This window comes from Lissotriton vulgaris, chromosome 1_1 (genome assembly GCF_964263255.1).
Source record: "Lissotriton vulgaris chromosome 1_1, aLisVul1.2, whole genome shotgun sequence".
Lineage (NCBI taxonomy): Eukaryota > Metazoa > Chordata > Amphibia > Caudata > Salamandridae > Lissotriton > Lissotriton vulgaris.
The window spans coordinates 1736980928-1737000027 of NC_141685.1; positions in this window are offsets into that span (position 1 = coordinate 1736980928).

Below are 19100 nucleotides of genomic sequence, written 5' to 3' on the forward strand. Positions count from 1 at the left end.
TCATAAGCATAAAGCCACAACACTTCAAATGATAAAGAAATTATGAATCTGGAAAGTATTTTCAGCCATAAATCAGCAGACTTATTCTGCTAAGATATAAAGTTCAACTGAAAGCCTTTCATGAGGAGATATATGTTCTCAAAGAACCAGGGAATGATCTATAGAATGTGACGACCTTCTCTAGGAACACATGCTAATATAACACAGTGCATTATGAATTGAAACAAGTATCACATTCTCCATTCACAACATCAAATAGAATTAGAGTAAACTCCTGGGAGTAGGTAAACTCCCCAGTTTCTCTTGTCTTCACAATAGGCCACAGATACAAGTCCTTGAAAATATACTTCATCCATATTTTGCAGTTCAGACTGTTCCTCCCATATCATACTTCCTGTTGTTTCCTCTCCTGCCAGTGAGAAACTCACTGTCAGCTGTCTAATACAAAACAAACGCCTATTTACTAACAGAAGATTTCTGAAAAGATACAGCATCTGCAGTTGAAACAAAAACATCTTTTGCAAAACAAAACCTCATTGTGAACCGTATGCCTTTCAAAATTAGTATATACATTTCTATCAGCATGAAATTGAAAGTTAGGCTAATTTAAGTCAGTACATTATCTTACTTCACTTGTACGCATGCAACATCTCTGGTATGACCACCCACTAAAAAAATGCCCTTTATTATATGTATGATATTCAGAATAGAATTTGCACTTTTTAGTTAAATGTGTTTTTGTTCGCAAAATAAAGAAATGTGCTTCATCATCACCCTTCCCCCTTGATGGTTAAAATAACCATCAGAATTTTCCACAAATGAATCTCAAAGATACACCTTCCCTCATTGCCATCTCATCAAATCTACTTTTCAAAATGTAAGCTTCCTTCAGTACTTGTATGCCTTATTTTTCCTTTCTTCCATTTCCATTTCTTCTTTCCTTGGTTTTTCTTTGTTTTCCTGCCTTACTAGGCAAAATCTAAATCCTTTATGAGGATATTAAGCAAATACCAATGAATAACACAGATTTTAATATGACTCCCTATAGTTCTAAGCCTTCAACGTATAGCTTAAGCTCCCTTTTCTATGGTTCCTAACACACAAATTGTCTCTAAAGTTTCTAATTCAGGTTTTAAATCAGAAATGTTCTTTGCAAATTCTTCTGTCTTTCTATTCTTATCAGACATGTATGAGCAGCAATGTTGAGCCTTAAACATTTTAAAGGCTCTGCCTTTTTCCACCAGTAATATGTCTAAAGCTAATCAATCTTATAAGACCATTTATCTAATAGCCACTAATTCTGTAATAACTGCTAACAAAGCACAAGGTGTGCTAATAGCCAGCTTGTCTACTACTGTAGAACTTTTTATAATTTTATCATCAATCAGAACTTCTCATACAGCAGGAATGATTGCCCCAAAAATGTCTCCCACTAATTGTGCCCCATCAATAGTATTACATGTATGTCTGTGAGATGAAGTCATTGTTAAAGCATTTATGCTGTTTACATGATTCATCTGAGGAGATACTAGAGCTAAATAGAAAGCCCCTTCTCAGTCAGCAGGCAACTGGAATTAACCTTTTCGATGCTGATGACGGAACCGCTCCGTCATCCGCCGCGGTAGCGATGTGCTGATGATGGAGTGGTTCCGTCATGGCCCGCTCGCCTGAGCTGGGTGTTCCATTGAGCGGGCGGGCCTTCACGGAACCGCTCCTTCATGAGCACAGCTCAACAGAGGCTGGTGACGGAGCGGTTCCGTCACCAGCATGGGTGCGCCGCGCGGCCGCCCGCCCCTTAGCGCTGCGGCGGAATAGCCGCCGCAGCCAAGGTGATAAGCATCTTGTCCACATTACATCTTCAGCAGCTGACAAAGGTAAGTGTGCACAAACGTAGCAATCTTTAGCGTCTAAAGCTTGTGTGTATTCCTGAAATAATCTAGAATATTCAACTTCAAATCTCCATTCGAGGTGTCCATAAAATAAGCTTTTAATTTCTTCTCATCTATCATACGTGCAGGTGATGTCAGTGCAGGTGTAGATCTAAGTGTTTCTGCCTCTGGGGTTAGATTCATACCAACTAAATGTACTCCAAGTTTTAAGACAACAATTATTACTATCCTACATCTGGCCTTGGTTATGAAACACATTTTTCTAGAGTCAGAACTTAAGTAGAATATAGCAGCAGGCAGATTCAATATTCTGTGTTGATTTCTACTAGTGCAAATCATTCAATGGTTAACTTGTGGTTATTTCATTCAGTTTATTTACATTAATCTTCCAGAGGCATCCCTAGCAGTACTCCGTCTTCTTTTAGAAGTATTATCTGGAGAAGTGTGGCTCACTGGTTAGAGGAGGCATACCCTAAAGCAGAAGTCTGACCCGGGACCAGGGTTCAATTCCCGATGCGGCAGGGTCTTGAGCCCAATTGTCCACGGACTTGATAATTCTTGCTTCGGTGCCCACTCTAATCACGGGTTCACACTCTGCAACTCTGGGCATTAGCTTGCTTAATCTCCACAACGGCCCCCCCCGCGGTGGGATGCCTGGCTTTCACCTTGGGAATACCCAGTACGGGTTATCTTACAGGGAAAAGCCAGGACGGGTTCCCAAGGCAAGCGCCGAGATGCCCTAGGGTAAGTCGAGCGCTAAATAAGAACATACATACATCTCTACTCTCCTATAGCAGCCTTTGCCCTATGATATTCTTCTTAGTTCTTTTTATTTGTCTTTGTTAATGAATAATTGTAATGTTCATTTTCCACAGTCTTTACAATTCTGTTTATTTACAGTTGATTGTTTTTAGAATTAGATCTTGATTCTTTGAGTTAGCTAAATATTACTTGTCAAGTTTTATTTTGTAGCATTGTGTCAGGAATTTAAATCAAATTCTGTCTTAATGTAGCATATCATGAAGTTCAAGTGCTTCTGATCTCATTCCATTGGGATCTTGAACTGCTGTGTTAGGCACGGCCTCTGTGTAGGAAGTCCATTCAAGTGCCAAATAGCTAGTATAAGGTATTCTTGCTCTCTCGGGTCATCTTGGTGTCTGTTGATCTTCTTCTGACTCTTATACCACTGGATTCTGTTTCTTTGACAATAGTTTGTGACATGCATGCAACTGGCACACTAGATATAAATTGTCTGCTACTTTATGGCCACTCTGATCTCCTATGGGGTCTTTCTCTTCTCACACCTGTTTCTTCACCAGGATCATTCATTTGTTCTGGTGGCAATTCAACAGCCCCTCTATTTTTAGTTCTCAGTTCTACATTTTCAGGTGACACTTCCACACCACTTTGTATAATTTCAAGAATTTGAACAGGTGAGGAAATCTGCTGTGTTTTACCCCCCTTTAGTCCTTCAAGCCGTATGGACACAGGTGATCTCTGACTTGGCTCAAAAGTCACCACTTCATCTAACGGACACCTCACTGTTTGTGAGAGGCATGCACTCAACTAAGCTTTCCAGCACACTTCACAGCTGTGTAGGTGATTAAAATCACCTAAATGGGTCTTTCCACTTTGTCTTTCCACCGCCGGGCAGGCGGTGGCATCGTTCCGCCATCCTCATGAAATTTACCCCCGCCATGTTATGATGGTGGTGGGTATCACGGCGGACAGAAAGTCCATATGCTGCTTTTCTGCCAGTGGCAATCATCACGATTGCCTGCCGGGCAGAGCAGGGGTAGTAATATGGTAGCGGTGCCTAGTAGGCACAGTCCGCCATATTAGGCTGTCGAGTTTGAAAGGCCTTTTCATGGTGGCAACTCCGCCATGGAAGGCTGGCAGGGATAATAATAAAAATAATAGTACCAACACTTATAGAGAGCAAACAGCTACCTCAAACAGAGGTGTCCAGACGGTATAGCAATTGGCGGCAGGCTGACAATAGGTCTGTACGGAGAAAACGCCATGGTCATACTAGCCACATCCGAAGAGCCATGTTCTCACAGCTTTCCTGAATAATGCCTCCGAAACAATATGCCGGATATTATTAGGCAAGGAGTTCCTGACTTTAGAAGCCTTAACTGTGAAAGAACTGCAACCCATCCGAGCTCTTCTAAATCGAGGAGTGCATATGAGATTAAGTTCATTAGATCTCAACAATTGGGTCTGCTTATAGCTACATAAGCGTTGTTTTAAGTAGCTAGGGCAGTTACCATGGATTGACCGAAATGCTAATGTCAAGGTCTTAAACTCAATTCAATGAGCCCTTGAAGCAAGTGGAGCTCCTTAATGTGCTGAGAGATATGATTAAGGAATGGTACCAGTCTAATCAATCTCACAGCCGCATTCTAAACCATCTGCAATCTTCTGACCAAATATGCCGACAGCCACACATAGAGGCCATTCGCATAGTCTATTCTAGCTGTCACAGTCGCATGGACTATTTCTCCGCGACATTGCTCTGGTAGCAGATGGAGGAACTTTCGCAGGCTTCTCAGTTTGCTAAAGCAGGACGACTATACATGCCGGATTTGGGCAGAGAAGAGAGGTCAGTTTCCCACTTAACTCCCTGTTTTTTTACCATAACTTTGAGGGTGGGAGGGGGACCCATTTCCAGTGGCCACCACAATTCCGATACTGGCAGTGAGTTTTTTCAGAATAACAACACTTCATTTTTCTCGGCATTGAGTTTAAGCTTATTATTGCTCATCCATAGTGAGATGTCTTTCAAACAACCTTTAAAACTCTTAAAGGTGTCCTCCGACTGCTCGTTAAAAGAGAACACCTACTGGGTATCGTCTGCGTATGATATCGCCTTGACACCCATGTTGGCAATGAGTGAGAACAATGGGGCCAGATATATATTGCAGAGAAGGGAGCTTAGTGCTGATCCCTGAGGAACACCGCACAATAAATGTTTGGGTTTTGACCTGTGGGGTAGCAGAGCAACCTGCTGAGTACGGTTGGTAAGAAATTATTTCAGCCAGGTTAGTGTCACTCCCCTAATGCTTATATCCTGGAGTCTCTGTGCCAATCTTGTGTGTTCTACCGTGTCAAATGCCACAGATAGATCCAGGAGCACCAGTATCGCTGATGCCCCTGAATCTACCGACATTCTCACAGATTATGCAACCTCTAAAACAGCCGTCTCTGTACTGAAACCGGGTCTGAAACCTGATTGAGTGTCGTGCAAAATGCTGTGTTTCTCAATTAAATTGGCCAGCTGTTTTGGCACCATTTTTACCAGCGTTTTTGCTGGTGCTGGTAGCAGTGAGATTGGATTGTAGTTACTCAAATCGCCTGGCTCTCTATTGGGTTTTTTCCGAAGGGGAAGGACAATTGCATATTTCCACACATCAGGAAAGATACCCGATGTAAGAGATGTATTCCAAATGTGGGTCAACACCTTAGTAATCGAGTGAGCCATCTCTTTCCACAGTTTAGGGGGACAGGGGTCCTCCAGTGAGCCTGACTTGCAGCTCAGGATTTGTGCCAATGCTTCCTGCTGGTTGTTAGGGAGGAATTCCATACAGGAATAATCTGGTTTGCTACCCTACTTGACCTCAGTTTTATCAGTCTCAGCTATTGCTGTAAACAAACCATGAATTCCTCGAATTTTGTTATCGAATAAGTCAGCAATACTTTCACACAGTGACAGGGAAGATTTCACTTCAATCTCTTATTCTTTCGGCCTAAGAAAGGAGTTCACAACCTTAAATATTTCTTTACAAGAGCTATCTGCCTCCTCAATGCTTCTCATCACATAGTCTCTCCTGGCCTCTCTCATCAATTTATGAAGCTCTTTCAGCACTTGCTTAAATATCACTTTAGCTGTAGCGCAGTAATCCACCCCCCCACAGCTGTTCCAGGTGTTTGCACCTACTTTTGTATGTTCTGGGTGTCTCTGAGAACCAGGGGGCTGAGAGAGATTGCCTCAGAAATTTTGTCTGGGCCGTGGCTTTCACAGCGGCAGAAATCCATTTATTTAAGGCACATGAGTCAGCATTGGGGTCATTTGATAGTGAAGGTAGCCTACCCTGTAGGACTGGCCCTAAGGACTCCGCAGTCAGTTTTTTCCAATTACTTTTTAAGGGTTTACGAGTGCCCCCTTGTTGTCTGGACATTTCAAAATTAAATGAAAATGGGATCAAGAAATGATCCATCCACACCAATTGCCTAGAGGACTCCGTTTTCATGGATTGAATGTTAGAAAGCACCAGGTCAAGGGTGTGCCCTGCCCTATGGGCGGGGAGTGCACATGCTGAACCAGGTTAGCCCCTGAGAGAGCCCATGGGCCCGTTGCGGGCCCCCCTTGTGTCTGGGTGAGGTGGGTTGCACTTGGGGGGTACCTATGGTACCCCCCTACATTTCACTGCACCAAGTGGCAGGCATTGTGTGGCGCCTGCCATGTGGTGCATTGAAATGCCTGGCATGCGATTTTAACATTGTGGCGGGTACTGCTGTCAGCAGCACCCGCCGGAATGTTAATTGCAGAATGCGGCCACCATGGTGGGGGTCGCATCCTAATTCGAGGTGTGGGACCGACACATGTCAAGCGGCCGGTCCCAACACCTCGGGGAAGGCAGGTGGACTCAGGTCCACCCGCAATCCTAATAAGCCCCTATGTTAGCTTTACCTCTCCAACATAAATGTCTTGTGGTACTGTAAGACTAAGAGAACATATTTTTGGTACTGCGAAGAATACAGGCCCAAATAAGCTATTATTCATTCATGGTTGTTGAGAAGACTTTCTTGCTCATGCTCAAACAGTCAAAACAAGGGAGTGGCGATGGTTGTGAACACCCCAATGTTGTGTTATAATTCATTTGTACAGTCTATCAACAGTTTCCATGACAATGTAGCCTGGCAGAAAAGTAGTGAGATCGCACTGCATTTGCCAACCAAGACCATGTCCTTCATTAACCATTCCACCCCTTCATTGCGCTTCAATGACTTATCATAGCTCTGTTCCTCCATTCCTAGAAAAAAGATTTGGATTGGCCTAATTATAGTTTCAATAGCAGATACTGCTAACCAAACTGTAGTGAGGTATTGCTGTTGTTCAAAACAATAATAATTACTTAAGAGAAGAATCTGGTATTTAAAATGGGAATTTTTTTTCTCTAGCCCCAGATAGCAGCAGTGCCGGAGCCAGGGCCAGCACAAGACGTGGGGCAGCAGAGAGTGCGACACGAGAGACACAGGAGATTGGAGGGGGAGGAGCCCCAGTGGTGGCAAGGATGAGTGGTGGTAAGTCACATTGCTTGCTTATTGGCATCATCATCACATCCCTGCCCATTGGCATTTCGCCACCTGTGACCTAACTGCAGCATGGTTAAATTTGGCATTGTAGTGTTGGCTGTGTAATGTGAATCTACATAAACTACATCAGTAGCTGTCAAGGAAGTGGCCCACTGGATTCATCTAGGATGTAATGTTTCACGTTAGGAACGCTGGTCTTGATGACCGCCTCTAAGGCCAGAACAGGAGACACCACAATTGTGTGTTTCCTCTGAGCCAATGGACGTTATTTCAGGACAAGCGTCTGAACTGCAGTGAAAAAAATCTGTTGATGCAAAATGCATTTCTGCATTTGGAATATAAATGCTATTTATAAGCAATTGTCACTGTTTCTCCTTCATTGAATAAAACATATGTACAACAATGGGAACTAAATTAGTAGTGTGAGCATGTAAGTATATAATCAATCAGACATTTATTAAGCATGACTACTCACCCATAAGGGTCTCAAGGCGCTGGGGTTTGGGGGGGGTTGCAGGCTCCATTCCATCAAGGAGGGGGTCCGTCAAAAATCCAGGTTTTGAGGTTTCATACGAAGATGGGATGCAACGCTGTCTGTCTGAGGTGGAGCGGAATGGCGTTCCAGGATTTGGCTGTGAGGAAGGAGAAGGAGCATCCTCCCAATCTGTTTTTTCTGATGAAAGGGACCACAGCATGGGAGAGCTGGTCTGATCGTAGGGTCCTTTGGGGTGCATGGAATTTGCGTTGGCTGTTCAAGTCGTGGAGGGCCTTGTGTGCGTGGGTGAGCATCTTGAAGGTGACTCTTGCCTCAATGGGGAGCCAGTGCAGTGTGTGCAGGTGCTGGGAGATGTGGCAGTGTTTCGGCAGGTTGAGGACCAGTCTTGTGGCAGCGTTCTAGATGTTCTGTAGCTTGTGGGTGAGGTTTTTGTTTATTCCGGCGTAGAGTACTTTGCCGAAGTCCAGTCCGCTAGAGACCAGGGTGTGAGTGACTGTCTTTCTGTGTTCAAGGGGGATCCATTTGAAGGTCTTACGTTGGAGGCGGAGGGTGTGGAAGCAGCAGGACGAGACTGGCGGTCCATTTTGAGTTCGGCGTCCAGGGTAATTCCCAGATTGCGTGCAAGGTCCATGGGGGTGGACGGGTTTCCGAGGGCGGGGCCACCAAGTGTTGTTCCAGGCTTCGTGGTTTGGGCCCATGATGAGTAATTTCGTCTTGTTGGTGTTTAGTTGTAGGCAGCTGTTCTTCATACATTTGGCGACGGTTTCAATGCCTTCTCGAACATTGTGTCTGGCGGTGTTGGGTTCGTTGGCAAGGGAGAGGATGAGTTGGGTGTTGTCTGCGTATGACACAATGTTGAGTCCGTAGGTTTTGACGATGGGGGCGAGCGGCACCATGTAGACGTTGAAGAGCATCAGGCTGAGGGAGAACCCTTGAGGGACTCCGTAGGTGGTTGGTGTGGGGTCCGAGAGGAAAGGGGGGAGTCTGATCCACTGCGTTCTGCCAGGGAGGAAGGAGCTGATCCAGTCATGAGCCTGTTCCTGGATCCCTGCGTTTGAAGTCAGTGTTTTAGGGTGCGGTGGGAGACTGTGTCGAACGCCGCTGGGAGGTCAAGGAGGACGACTCAAGCATGATAGTATGTTCAGTAGTCCAATGTTTATTAGAAAAATCTGGATGAATTAGGTCATACAACAGTTTAACCCATTGCGCATAGTCTAGTATGTATATTCTATCAAAGTTTACGAATCTTATGTATGAAGGGTTTGCAAGAGAGCACATTTCTCTATGAAATATAGTGAAAAGCTTTTGCCCTCATTTGATCATTCGTATCCTGAATAGGACACTGAGAAAGGCAATTTTAGATTTTGGGGAATGACATTTCAAGCCGTGATCAGCAAATTACAAAATAATACAATCTATTCTGGCCAAATGTGTGTTTAAAACTTCATCTGTGAGTTAAATGTCATTAACATAGAACAACGCTTCTGTGAAAATTTCTTGTAAAATTGATGTTACTGTTGCAGCAAACAGACCTGGACTATTCTTATATTATACCCTTGCGGAAGCCTACAGAATTTTTTTGGCTCCTGGCACTGAGATTGTGGTCAAATTGTGGCTTACAGACGCTATATCTTAACAGAAAAAGCCATTTAAATATCCAATGTGTGTGTGTGTGTGTGTGTGTGTATATATATATATATATATATATATATATATATATATATATATATATGTATATATATATATACTAGCAGCCCGTCCCGACGTTGTCCGGGTATGAATTGCTGCCGGCCAGTAGTATATTGTTTTGTAGGATTTCGTTTTGATAGCATTTCTTATCTGTGACAGGCCTGTGAAACGCTCCGATTCACAGTGCACTGCTGATGCACTTAAGAGTGCACGTTCAGTAGTGTGTGAACTCGAGTTTCCCTACTTTATTTTTCCTTGCAATATTATATAGCGCGAACTCGACAACATGGCATGAGCACAATTTACATTACAGAAGAACAAATTCATTTGTGGTAGGCACTGGGAGACAAAACGATTTGCCTGGAATCACAGGATGTTGAGCTGATGCCGAGATTTGAACGTAGGTCCCCAGCTCTAAAGTTCGCAATTCTAGAACTTGTGGCGGGAGGTGTGTCTGAGGTGTGTCTAAAAGTGTATGTCGGTGCTGGTCATCAATGAGAGAGACCTGTGCATTTTTCAAATGGGTGATGAAAAAATATGAGTATGTTGCTGGAGATGTGGGCCGCCGTGCCACCAATGTACTTACCGGGGGAGTGTAAACACCCATTACTCCGCAACTTTCTTTCCGCATACCATCACTCTGCATACTTTCATTACGAAAGTACCATGACTCCGCAATGCCATTATAACGCATGCTATTACATTTTATATGCTTTTACCACGCATACATTTACAACTAAATTCGTTGTAAATGCAAGAATGGTAAAAGCATGTATTTTTTAAATGTTTGGATAAGGTAAGTATGGGTATAGGGGTATATGTTTTGGGGTACTCAGGTATATGTTTTGGGGTGTTTGGGTATTTTAAGGGTTCAGGTATAGTTTTGGGTTATACAGGTACAGGGGTAGTTTTAGGGTTTAAGGATAGGTATGGGTTTTCGGGTACAGGGGTATTTTTAGGGTTCAGGGCTAATTTTGGGTTTTGGGGTATAGGGGTATTTTTAGGGTTCAGGGGTAGGTTTGGGTTTTGGGGTACAGGGGTATTTTAAGGTTTCAGGGCTAGGTTTGGGTTTTGGGGTACAGGGGTATTTTTAGGGTTCAGGGCTAAGTTTGGGTTTTGGGGTACAGGGGTATTTTAGGGTTCAGGGGTAGGTTTGGGTTTTGGGGTACAGGGTTATTTTTAGGGTTCAGGGCGGGGTTTGGGTTTTGGGCTACAGGGGTATTTTTAGGGTTCAGGGGTAGGTTTGGGTTTTGGGGTACAGGGGTATTTTAAGGGTTCAGTGCTAGGTTTGGGTTTTGGGGTACAGGGGTATTTTAGGGTTCAGGGGTAGGTTTGGGTTTTGGGGTGCAGTGGTATTTTTAGGGTTCAGGGCTAGGTTTGGGTTTTGGGGTACAGGGGTATTTTTAGGGTTCAGGGGTAGGTTTGGGTTTTGAGGTACAGGGGTATTTATAGGGTTCAGGGCTAGGTTTAGGTTTTGTGGTACAGGGGTATTTTTAGGGTTTAGGGATAGGTTTGGGTTTTGTGGTACAGGGTATATTTATAGGGTTGAGATGGGTTAGTGTTTAAGGGTGTTGGGGTATTTTAAAGAGTAAGGGTGGGTTATGATTATGAGGTGCAGGGGTATTTAAAGGGAGCCGGGTGGGATTAGCGCACGATATGAGACATGGCATGAAGGGCGGAACGCACCACACGCCCCCAGCGTTTGTCACGCCCCCAGCACACGCCCACAGCACAACGCAGACATGCCCACAAGGGACTACTTTGCTGGCACGGTTCTTTTACCTTTTAAATGTATATGGTGGGCGTCTGCATAGCCTATGTCCTTCTGCTGCAACTGCCCTTTCCAACTCTGTATTGGGTGTTGTGATTGGTGCTGTAGTTCCTGAGATTACCCGCCTCAAAGGTTTGGGCTCTCTCTTTATTATATTAGTTTGGATATATATATTTATATCAATTCAAAAGGAAAGTCCAATATGGAAGAGCCACACAGCAGGTAATTGAAGCTTTGATTTCTTTAATGGCGGCTTGTCATATACAGGAAACAATTCTTGCTGTTTATAATAAAATAATCCTTTCCATCCGACGCGTTTCATGCTAGTTGCAGCATTTCATCAGGGACTCGGGATTCTGCACATAGCTGATGGCATTCTGTTTAAAACACCTGTTCGGGATTTGAGGTCCGCCTCAGTGGGTGTCGCCAAACCAGTGGCATCATAGTCCTTGTAGTGCTTATTTCTTTCCTCAGTGGGCCAGGTGCCATCAACAATTCATTTTTGCATTGTATCACCCCCGTGGGCTGCGGCTAAAGTCACTTCCTTGTACCGGCATATTTAAACCTCAAAAAACCGCTCCTGCTCCCAGCACGGTTCCGCAGTTCATACGTTGCCGCAGGTCTGTGTTTCAACAGCAGGGCTCCTCTGCGACCTAGGCATGGCCGCTAACATCAATTCAAAAGGAAAGCCCAATATGGAAGAGCCAGACAGCAGGTAATCAAAGCTTTAATGTTAGCGGCCATGCCTAGGTCCGGAGGAGCCCTGCTGTTGAAACACAGACCTGCGGCAACGTATGAACTGCGGAACCGCGCTGGGAGCAGGAGCGGTTTTTGGAGGTTTTAATAGGCCGGTACAAGGAAGTGACTTTAGCAGCAGCCCACGGGGGTGATACAATGCAAAAATTAATTGTTGATGGCACCTGGCCCACTGAGGAAAGAAATAAGCACTACAAGGACCATGATGCCACTGGTCTGGCGACGCCCACTGAGGCGGACCTTAAATCCCGAACAGGTGTTTTAAACAGAATGCCATCAGCTGTATGCTGAATCCCGAGTCCCTGATGAAATGCTGCAACTAGCATGAAAGGCGTCGGATGGAAAGGATTATTTTATTATACGCAGCAAGAATTGTTTCCTGTATACGACAAGCCGCCATTAAAGAAATCAAAGCTTCAATTACCTGCTGTGTGGCTCTTCCATATTGGGCTTTCCTTTTGAATTGATGTTAGCGGCCATGCCTAGGTCGCGGAGGAGCCCTGCTGTTGAAACACAGACCTGCGGCAACGTATGAACTGCAGAACCGCTCTGGGAGCAGGAGCGGTTTTTGGAGGTTTTAATATGCCGGTACAAGGAAGTGACTTTAGCCGCAGCCCACGGGGGTGATACAATGCAAAAATTAATTGTTGATGGCACCTGGCCCACTGAGGAAAGAAATAAGCACTACAAGGACCATGATGCCACTGGTCTGGCGACGCCCACTGAGGCGGACCTTAAATCCCGAACTGGTGTTATAAACAGAATGCCATCGGCTATGTGCAGAATCCCGAGTCCCTGATGAAATGCTGCAACTAGCATGAAACGCGTCGGATAGAAAGGATTATTTTATTATAAGCAGCAAGAATTGTTTCCTGTATACGACAAGCCGCCATTAAAGAAATCAAAGCTTCAATTACCTGCTGTGTGGCTCTTCCATATTGGGCGTTCCTTTTGAATTGATATATATATGTATATATATCCAAACCTTCAGGAGACACCACACTTTAAGGAAAGGCCACAGGAGCATAGTATAAAGTTAATTTATTCATTTTTCGACACCTTGCCAGTAGTCAACTCCTCCGAAAAAGGCACAACATACATGAAGCCAAACGCGTTTCAGGATTTAAACCTCCCTTCGTCAGTGGCAATGCAGGAATGAGAATTGGCGCTGGAAACTAAGAGTCTAAATAACACACACCTGCCCATGTTGGCGCGGCCCTCCCACTGCCTTCTGGTATGTGTAGTTCGTTTCCATTACACCCCAGTGGGTGTGCTATTCTCTTTCCAATATCACGCAAAAGTCAAACCCCAGTGGGTGATGCACAAAGTTCGTCGTCGTGACTGCCCTGCTTTGTAGGTGCCGTAAAGAACTAGGACAAGTTCCAATCCTGATTTGTAGCTTGCACTTTGCTCCTTCCGATAATTTCCGGCTCTGTAGTGAGACCAAAAACGGATCCACCACAGGCGGTGGGCCTTCCTCGACCACTGTGCCCAGCCGTCATAAATCCAAACCTTCAGGAAGCTCCACACTTTAAGGAAAGGCCACAGGAGCATAGTATAAAGTTCATTTATTCATTTTTTGACACCTTGCCAGCAGTCAACTCCTCCGAAAAAGGCACAACATACATGAAGCCAAACGTGTTTCAGGATTTAAACCTCCCTTCGTCAGTGGCAATGCAGGAATGAGACTTGGCACTGGAAACTAAGAGTCTAAATAATACACACCTGCCCATGTGGGCGCGGCCCTCCCACTGCCTTCTGGTATGTGTAGTTCATTTCCATTACACCCCAGTAGGTGTGCTATTCTCTTTCTAATATCACGCAAAAGTCAAACCCCAGTGGGTTATGCACAAAGTTCGTCGTCGTGACTGCCCTGCTTTGTAGGTGCCATAAAGAACTAGGACAAGTTCCAATCCTGATTTGTAGCTTGCACTTTGCTCCTTCCGATAATTTCCGGCTCTGTAGTGCGACCAAAAACGGATCCACCACAGGCGGTGGGCCTTCCTCGACCACTGTGCCCAGCCGTCATAAATTCAAACCTTCAGGAAGCTCCACACTTTAAGGAAAGGCCACAGGAGCATAGTATAAAGGTCATTTATTCATTTTTTGACACCTTGCCAGCAGTCAACTCCTCCGAAAAAGGCACAACATACATGAAGCCAAACGTGTTTCAGGATTTAAACCTCCCTTCGTCAGTGGCAATGCAGGAATGAGAATTGGCACTGGAAACTAAGAGTCTAAATAACACACACCTGCCCATGTGGGCGCGGCCCTCCCACTGCCTTCTGGTATGTGTAGTTTGTTTCCATTACACCCCAGTAGGTGTGCTATTCTCTTTCCAATATCACGCAAAAGTCAAACCCCAGTAGGTGATGCACAAAGTTCGTCGTTGTGACTGCCCTGCTTTGTAGGTGCCGTAAAGAAGTAGGACAAGTTCCAATCCTGATTTGTAGCTTGCACTTTGCTCCTTCCGATAATTTCCAGCTCTGTAGTGAGACCAAAAACGGATCCGCCACAGGCGGTGGGCCTTCCTCGACGACTGTGCCCAGCCGTCATAAATGCAAACCTTCAGGAAGCACCACACTTTAAGGAAAGGCCACAGGAGCATAGTATAATGTTCATTTATTCATTTTTCGACACCTTGCCAGCAGTCAACTCCTCCGAAAAAGGCACAACATACATGAAGCCAAACGCGTTTCAGGATTTAAACCTCCCTTCGTCAGTGGCAATGCAGGAATGAGAATTGGCGCTGGAAACTAAGAGTCTAAATAACACACACCTGCCCATGTGGGCGCGGCCCTCCCACTGCCTTCTGGTATGTGTAGTTTGTTTCCATTACACCCCAGTGGGTGTGCTATTCTCTTTCCAATATCACGCAAAAGTCAAACCCCAGTGGGTGATGCACAAAGTTCGTTGTTGTGATTGCCCTGCTTTGTAGGTGCCGTAAAGAACTAGGACAAGTTCCAATCTTCATTTGTATTTATATTTATATTTACGAACAGTGCTATGTAATTAGGCAGTGTGAATTGTGTATGCCGAAAGTGTGTGAAGGACTGTTTAATTGCTTATAGTCTAAACCTATACAATAAGAATGATCTGGTTTAAGCACTGGAAACAACAAATTATTCCTAGGGGAGACACAAGGCTCAATAACTCCTTGATATTCTAATTGTGTTAGTATCTCCCTAACAGGGTGTTTTGCTTCATGTTTAGCAGAGCGTTGTGCTTACACCTGCAGACTGGACCTTATAGGTATAACTTGAAAAGGTAAGTCTTCATCTCAACTTGCTTGGTTGTAATATAATACTAGTGCTTGAGAAAGAGCCCATTCTGTAGCACATGCGGCGTTACCTTCCTCAGGAACAATAACGGAAAAGGAAGGGAATATTATATCCTCACCTTATTGGACTTTTCGAACAAACTCAGCTAGCCAATCAATCTCAGCCAAGAGAATGTCATATTCATTAGTTACATTCTACCAGAATATTACTTTAATATTATGTGGTATGTCACCCACAATGTGTATGTCTAAATCATAGAGTTTATCTAGAGTTTCAACCTGTATAAAGTCATTACTCGGTCTCGCCACCAGAAACCCTTGAAATAGCTGGTAGATTATTGTGACCTCTGCTGTATTGTCAACAAGAGTTCTCACCCATTCCTTGTTCCCAAGAAGAGTTCTGAGTATTTATGGCATTTTTATCAGAAACTCCAGCCGCTTTCCTCTATTTAATCTAAACTTTTGGTTGTGGGAGTTGTGGGAGATCCAGTCAGTATTTTAGCTTTGGCTTTGTTTTTATCCCAACGCTTTTTAGAAGACTCAGGTATCTGCTTGGCAGCATCAGCATCAGATTTGCTTTTAAGTTGTGGCTTAATAGGTCTGGTTCCCAAATTGTTACGACCTATAGTTGTATAGGTTTCAGAAATTATTTTTGGTAGCTTGTGTTCCTGATCTGCAACAGGAACTAAGCTATTACGTTACTGTGGCAAACTTGTAAATGAGTTTCATACCCATATCCAGGGTAGGGGCTGCTCCATGTTCAGCCTGAATCTGTTTAAGGACTTCAGGCATAGCAGCAACTGTAGGAGTAATATGGCTAATGATACAGATTGCAGCAAATACAGTATCCCATGTACTACACTGCTCAACTGGGAGATCCATACCAAGTGGAATACACATAGTGAGAATTCTGAATTTATTTGGGATCCTGTATGGGGTTGTTAGGGACTTTACCCAAAATGGCACTAATAGTAATAAGAGTAATTGCAGACAAGTCAAAATTAGCCTGACCAGCACGAGGAACCCTTCCCTGGGCAGTTGTTAAGGTATGCATATTATACTGCCTCAGATATCAATGCAGCCAAACCAAATGATTTAGGAGAGCAAGTGTATCACATTTGTTTGATGTTTGTGCATTCGGATACGGCTTATTGCCTGCTAAGACTGGCCAGGTTGCTTCATCATTACTGAGAGGACCCAGTCTGACATTGTGAACCTCTCCACTGCTGTTGGCGAGTCCATGTCCAGTAAAATAACTAGTAACTGGAATAAATACTGGTTGCACCATATTTCATGAATGGAATTCAGTGAAGGAAACCACTATAAGGGACAATCCTTTTTTTTTTAAATCAAGCTTGATCAACCTATGGACATAAAAAGGCACTTCTTATTAAATTGAAGAGAATAAATCCTTACCACCATGGATGTCTCCTAATAGAGGCAATAAAGGAGCATTGGGCTCACACAAGTGAACTACTCAGGAGACCCTTTAAATAGGTACCAAACGTAGAATGTTGGTGGCATCCTGTTATACGGTTCCTACAAATTTATTAGGACTGTATATTAGGCCAATAAAACTTTCATAATATTGAGTCTGCATCTCCCAATATAATCAATAAGTATTGGTTTGTTTGACTAGCTCAAAGTACCACATCTAAACCCCTAACCTTTCAAATGTGTAGATGTTACTAGTAACCTCAACGCTCAAACATGACCACTCTGATTTCCAAGGGATTCGTGGATACAGATCTAACTCTTGTGTTTGTCACTTCTGCATGTCGAAGGTGTCACAAAGAAAAGATGCTGCAATGCATTTTCAAACATTTATTGAAAAGCTCTTATCGTTGTAATAAAATATGAACAGCGATTATTAGACAGTGAAAACAAATCATTGTTATAATCATTATGAGAAAGGTGAAAACACAAATAATTCAATCATGTTAATTGTTTATAATGTTACTAAGGGTACTCCTATCTATCAAAAAATGTTCTTAGCTAAAGAGAGCTTGTTGGGAGTGCTCATCTGCCAGGTCTATTGGAATGACTCAACCCCATAATGTTGTACTGTATGACAGGGATCTGGCCTCATTACATTAACTAATGCACCCCCGTCTGAATATGCAGGCCTGTACACTTCTCTCACATGGCTATCTTCCTTCTCAGGATGAAGGTCAGGACTGCAGACCTCCATCTCAGTCACAGCTCATTGCAATTTCGATGAGAGCATTGGCAGGAAGTGAACCTCTCACTGACTTCAGCATGGACACTGTTTAATTAATGAAATGGCAAGCTTATCACACTGTACCAGAGGTGAAGAAAAGCATCTTTAATTAGTCTGAGGAGAAATAGTTAGCTCCTAGAAGCACAAAACAAAACAATGCATTTTTTTTAAGTTGTGTGACCCTGGAACTAAATGTACAGACTACAGGGCAACAATGCCTATCTGAAATGAATGTGTGAATCACACATTCGTGCATTAGGGGAACTATGTGCAAACCACCATTAGTAAAGGACACTAGGTCAAAAAAGAAAAATGTTAGCTCTACAACAGTGCTTCAGCCTCAGTAAAGGCTTGGCCACTTGGGAAAAGTTGGGTATCTACTGTCTACAATAGCCCATCATTCCCAGGAACATCCAAACTTCTCTCTGTACTCGGGGTGGGTTAATTTTTAATATTGTTGTGATTCTCTATTATCACAGCCTACTCATTCCTTTTTCTATGAGATGTCCTATAGGAGCTCTTTCTGGGACACTTTGGGTCCATTCTCAGCCAAATGATTTTAAAGAGCAATATTATCCTGTTTACAAGCTTCTTTTGTAGTTGATGCCACAAGTAGGTGATCAATGTACTGCACAAGAACTGATTTGCAAGGTATCCGTAAAGTCTCAAAATTCTGTTTCAATATTTGATTAAAGACTGAAAGGCACTCTGGATACCAGTGTGGAAATCAGTACCATGCCAAAACAAAATTGACAGTTCTCATGCAATGGGATAGAGAAAAAGGCCTGGCAGAGATCCACAACAGTTAACCATTCTGCATCAGGGAATCTGAAATAGTATTGTAACTGGATTTGGTACCATGGGACAGCATGGACCTACGAAACTGTTAGTTTTTTTGAAGATCGGACTCAAACAATTTCTCTCAAAATTCCTTGTTTGAGCATTCACTCCTTCACTGGAGGTTTTCCAGCCACTGGTATAGATGTGAGATTATTTGGGATGGGCAATAAATTCTACTCAGACGGTGGAGTATTGGCCAGTTCGTCACAATTCAAATGCTGCATTGGGTAGTTTTTTCTCACATGCGACTCACCAAGGTAAATTGGCGAGCGAGAGTTGGCATCCCAATGTCCTATTTTCTGTTGCAGGGAGGGCACCCTGCAAGATTTTTCCAATGTGGATGGTGAGACATCTGCTGCTCGAGTATAAATCTTCTTGAGCAGTAGCAAATCTGACTCGAGAAGCATTGCCCTCTGGCACACCACTTTGTGCCATTTACGCTGATTTTTCAGCTCAGAACAAGCCACTGGCATTAAAATCACCACAAACAGTGCGACGTGCTGATTTCTGCCCATTTGCGAAGTGTCAAGAAGTTTTCAAGTAACTCTACTGAATTCCGTGGAGTGAAACTTTGCGAGTTCTGCCCATCATTAGCAATTACATGTTAGCCATACTTGGAAACATAGCATTTTTCTTTGTAGTAATTCAACTTGGTTCTAACCCATTGATTAGTCAGATGTCTATTCCTGAAAAATCCCATACACCTGATTTTACAGTATCTCATAGATTGAGAGGTAAATCCTACATCGTTTTAATAGGATACAATCCAAAAATAGTTCCCAGTCCGAACATTCTAAATTCAACATTTTCATCCTGTGTTCGAAACTCATCACCATCTG